Here is a 5,549-nt window from a genome sequence, read left to right on the forward strand (position 1 = left end):
CCACTGTCATTCCATCTCAGCCCTTGCTGTATGTTCTTAGTCCCAAGACCCAGGCTGGGCTGCGATTGGAGGAGGAAGCTACAGACCCCGAGCTGGGGAGCCCACAGCCCAGCACAGAGCATGTCTGAGGACAGGATGGGTGCGGGTGGGGGGCTGTGGCATCATGTAATGTGTTCCACGCAAAGTGAACTGGAATAGGGGGAATTTCCTCCAACACATGCTTATTCAGCACCTACTCAGTGCCAGGCTCAGTTCTAGGATCTCAAGACGGTGAACAGGATTTGTTTTAACTGGAGACTGGCCATAAAAATAAACAACCTAATACATAATAGAATGTCAAGGAGGGAAAAGTGCGATGAAGAAGCACAGAGCAGGGTAGGAGTGGGCAGTTTCAACTGGTTATTCCACAGAGAAAACCCTGCTTGTGGTGTGAGTGGTTTTGGCCAAGCCCCTGCCCCGACTCCCTGCCTCTGCTTCCTTTGTTTATCCATTCCCCCTGGGTACGAGTGGATTCCTACCATGGACTCTCCAGATGACTAAGGTGCAGGAATGTGAGGATTAGGAGCTGGAGGATGTGCAGCACTCCGTGGACCGGCATTGTGAGATGAGATAGTGAGGCTGGCAGGGTCTGCGAGCTGAGACACCTCTGAGGGTCCCACCTGGCCTGGCTATCAGAAGGGCCTGAGGGGATGGCCAGGCCATGAGCCGCCTGGAAGACCAGCCTCTCCCACGAGGTCCAGCCCTACCCACCCTCTCCTGCCCATGAGACCCCTCCATCCAGGATGGCTCAGCCTCGCCTGGGCCTGGGCACTGCCCTAGATCTAGCCTGGCAGGTAGAGATGATTCACCTGGGGGTATCAGGGTCCAGGAAAATGCCCGCAGTAGGGGTGGGGGTGTCAGAGCAGAAACATGGAGACTCACTGCCTTTCTCAGGCCCCTTCTGCTCTCCAGGAGGCCCAAGTAGTAGCCAAGGAGTTGCAAGGGGCCCAGGAGCTGGCCAGTGCCTGTCCACTCTGGGTCTCAGTCTCCTAGTCCACACATCAGGGCGTGGTGGGCTAACAACCTTTAACGTTTCTTCTAGCCCTGGATTCCTATTCTGTCAGAATGTCCCAGGACAGCTCTGATGGTTCCCTGGGGGCTCGAGGCAGAGGTGAGTGACAGATTCTGAAATGGGGGTGGGGGTGGGTGGGGAAAAGGGTTGCCAGGTTTAACAAATAAAACTATGAATTTCAGATAAGAAACAAATACTTTTTTAGTATAAGCATGTCCCAAATATTACTTATGCTAAAGAATTATTCATCATTTATCTAAAATTCACCTTTAACTGGGTGACTTGTATTTTATCTCCAGGTGGGGAAGGTGATTGGAGCTGGGACTTCAACAGCCAAAGTCCTAGACCAGCGGTTCTCAACCTGTGGGGGTTGAACGACCCTTTCACAGGGGTTGCCTAAGACCATCGGAAAACACATATATAATTACAAATTGTTTTTGTGATTAATCACTATGCTTTAATTATGTTCAATTTGTAACAAGGAAAATACATCCTGCATATCAGATGTTTACATTATGATTCCTAACAGTAGCAAAATTACAGTTATGAAGTAGCAACGAAAATAATTTTATGGTTGGGGGTCACCACAACATGAGGAACTGTATTAAAGGGTGGCGGCTTTAGGAAGGTTGAGAATCACTGTCCTAGACTCTCAGATGACCAGAGTTCTGGCCACTTACCTTGCTGCTCTTTGAGTTCCTTGCCCATGGACTTCTTGATGTCTTGTTAGGAGACAGAGGGATGAGGGAGAGAGAACGAGGAGGTGGGGGAAACCAAGAACTGTGTAGAAAGGCAGAGAGGCCCCGAGGCTCTAAGAGGCAGCACCTGAACTCCTCCTGCCCTGAATTCAGCTAACCTCCCCACTGCTCCTCCCAATAAGGCAGGAAGGTCTTCATACCATCTCCGGCACAGCCCAGGATCATTCCTACCTCCACACCCTTGCTCTATTCCTGCCCCCCTCCCCTCCTATGCAAACTATACCCATTGCAGGAACCCTTTCTTGGATTTTCTTTAGCATCAGCATTGCCTCTTCTGAGTTCCCAGAGTGCTGTCAGACTCCTTGTCTGACACTGACATGGAGCCATTCAACCAACTGAGCACCCTCTACGTGGCAGGTGCTGGACACACAACAGAGATCAGGACAGACACAGCCCCTGCCCAATGGAACTCACAGGCTAGTGGGGAGACAGATATACAAACAATCACAGAATGAGGAGATAATTGCCCTTTCACAAGGACTGAGGCATCCCTGTGCCCGGAGACATCACACAGGTGGGGCCCATGTTCTGTTTTATGCAAGTCCTACCACACAGCAGACTTCAATCAATATTAGTGGAAGAAATGAAAGTGCTGACGGAGAACCGAGGAGAGAGGGTCTCCCAGCAGACCTTCCCCATCGAGGTGGAAGAAGGACCTCCCAGATGGAGGGAAGAGCACAGGTGGAGGAGGCCTGGCATGTGCAACCAGGAGAGGAGTGTGGCTGGCATGGAGGACAGTGCAGACCAGACCGAGAGGTCACCAGGCAAAGAGCCAGAACTGGGCAGCTCTGTCAGGTGCTGTGCACCCATGGCCTGGGGGGCTTCATATCAGTGTGCTGCTACTCACAGTGGCCTGGCCTGTGAGAGCCTACACTTCTGGAGGCAGGGGCTGGGCCTTCCCCTTCTCTCATGCCCTCTAGGACTAGGCTGGGAACCCAACACAGGACATGGGTTGACAGAGAGCTGCGAGATGGGTGCGCTCCTTGCGGCTGACTGAGAGAGCCAGGTGACCGCACTGTTCTCTCCTCTTGGGCATAGGCTGTTGCTGGGGAAATTTTAGATGATCATAGTCACTCAACAATATTAGGAAAGATGAGTGACTTTCTGCCCCTTGTGGGGGCCCCTGTGGCATTTAGCATGAATGCCCAGGCCTTTCACAGCCATGGTCTGGGGTGGTGCAGTGACAGTGACAGGCGATGTCTACCTACCCGTCACTGAACCCCTACTGGATGGGCCAGGCCCCTACAGACACAATCTCCAGTGCCAGGTTTAAAACGAAGAAACTGGGGCTTAGGGAGTTTAGGTGATTTGCTGGGGGAGCTTAGGCACTAGACCAGTGGTTCTCAACCTGTGGGTCGCGACCCCTCTGGTGGTCAAACGACCCTTTCACAGGGGTCACCTAAGACCATTCGGAAAACACATATATAATTACATATTGTTTTTGCGATTAATCACTATGCTTTAATTATGTTCAATTTGTCACAATGAAATTGGGGGTCACCACAACATGAGGAACAGTATTAAAGGGTCGCGGCATTAGGAAGGTTGAGAACCACTGCACTAGATGTTTAGGCTAAGCCAGGATTTTAACCCAGCTTTGCCCAATGCTGATGCTCCAGCTCAATTACACTTAGCTGCCCTTATTTTTTAAAGTAATCTTTGAGCTGTTGCTTATTTTTGGTACTGAGAAAATTATTCCAGTTTTATGCCGTTTTAAAAAATATATTTTTTATTGATTTCAGAGAGGAAGGGAGACAGGGGGAGAGAGAGAAACATCAATGATGAGAGAGAACCATCCATCGGCTGCCTCCTGCATGCCCTCTACTGGGGATCTCAACCTGGGCATGTGCCCTGACTGGGAATCAAACCATGACCTCCTGGTTCAGAGGTCGACACTCAACCATGGAGCCACACCGGCCAGGGTGTTTTATGCCATTTTGATCTTTGCTACTTACGTTGCAGATGCCATCAAAGCTGTTGTTTATTCATGAACCTCTGCAGTGGCCTTTGCCCAGAAGCAGTATAGGAAGGAAGGAAGGAAGGAAGGAAGGAAGGAAGGAAGGAAGGAAGGAAGGAAGGGATGAGGCTGGCTTCTCCTGGGGTTTACTGGCACTTTCCTGGGTGCCCCACCCTTCCTCCAGCCCACAGCCCTGCCCTGCCCTGAGTCATGCAGCAAGCCCAGCACTCTAGGCCCTGCACATGCAGCAGTGTTCCTGCTCTGCAACCAGGCTCACACCATCCTCCTCCACGTCACCCAGGAAGTACTCCACTCCCTCAAGGTAACCAACGGCCACTGCTAGGCCAGCTTCTTCCGGGTGTGTGGTGTGCCGTGTCTCCCCTGCTAGACCGTGAAAGCCTTGAGGATAGCGTGAACCCCAAGAAGGAATATATCTGCCAAGAAAGACTCCCCCTGGTAAACTGGGCCCAAATTCATAACCAGGGTCTAGCAGACAATATTGATGGAAGCTCCTCACACACTGTGTCTCAGGGGAAAGCTGCAGGCTGAGCTTTCAACCTCCAGCACTGGGCTTCTGCTGAGTCAACCTTGTTAGGGGAGCTCCTGGTGTAATATTGACCAGTGGACTTGGGGACCCGATGGTCCAGTGGGAACTGTGCAACTATATTCTCATTTGCACCTGTACTAACCAATCAGAACTGCTCCACAACAACCAATCAGAATGCACGGTTCTGGCCAGTCAGGACTGTACTGGTTGGACCAATCAGTTATGAAAATTTAGATTCCTCATTTGCATAACAATGGACCAAACTGGGAACCAGGCTGGGAACTTTCTCCATAAAAGACAACCTTTTAGCATCCAACAGAGGCTGCATTTCCCTGTTTGCAAACTACTCGCCTGAGTAAAATGTCCCCTCTTTCACACCTCACATTGGGAATTTCTACTGACAACAGGGACCTTGCATTCTCCCATTTGCCTGCTCAATATGCACCTACTGACAGTCTTTGCAAAGAGTTCCCACAATTTCCTGCTCCAACAGTGCTTGGATGGAACCCATGCTAGACCCCAACTCCAGCCTGCTGCTCAGAGCCAGCCCTCCACCACCTCCTCACAGTGCCCTTGGGCCACCCCAAGGCCCCCACTGTACCCACCATGATAACCTAGTCTCCCTCACAGGTGCACCAGAACTACCACTAGAAGTCAGAGGCCGCCATTAACTGCCAGGTCCACCTGGCGCTCTGTGCCTCCTATGTCTGCCTGTTCACGTCTTACTACTTCCACCGAGATGACGTGGCTTTGAATCACTTTGTCAAATATTTTCTTCACCAATCTCATAAGGAGAGGGGACATGCTGAGAAACTGATGAAACTGCAGAACCAAGGAGGTGGCCAAATAATCCTTACGGTGTGAAGAAACCTGACTGTGACGACTGGGAGGAAGGGCTGAATGCAATGGAGTGTGCGTTACGCTTGGGAAAAGCGGGAATCGGTCACCACCAGACTCGTACCAACCAGCCACTGACAAAGACAACCCTCATTTGTGTGACTTAATTGAGACTCATTATCTGAATGAGGTGAAATCTATCAAAGACTTGGGTGACCATGTAACCAACTTGTGCCAGATGGAGGCCCCCGAAATCTGACATGGTGCAGTATCTCTTTGACAAGCACACCCTGAGAGACAGTGATGAGAGCTAAACCTTATGCTGGCTGCTCATACCCACTGGGCTGACTTCCCTGGTCACCAAGGCAGTGAAATCAAGTTGGGGTTGCCTATACCTTC

At 50.9% G+C, this 5,549-nt stretch overlaps 1 pseudogene across 1 annotated transcript; it reads left to right on the forward strand.

Moving 5' to 3' along the window:
- The first annotated feature begins 1,104 nt into the window (after positions 1-1,104).
- Positions 1,105-5,464, forward strand: LOC308525495 (ferritin heavy chain-like; annotated as a pseudogene). The gene is made up of 3 exons: positions 1,105-1,150; positions 4,155-4,222; positions 4,932-5,464. The product of its transcript is annotated as a ferritin heavy chain-like (transcript).
- The last annotated feature ends 85 nt before the right edge of the window (positions 5,465-5,549 follow it).

This window comes from Myotis nattereri (genome assembly GCF_964212035.1).
Source record: "Myotis nattereri genome assembly, chromosome: 9".
NCBI classification, from domain to species: Eukaryota; Metazoa; Chordata; class Mammalia; order Chiroptera; family Vespertilionidae; genus Myotis; species Myotis nattereri.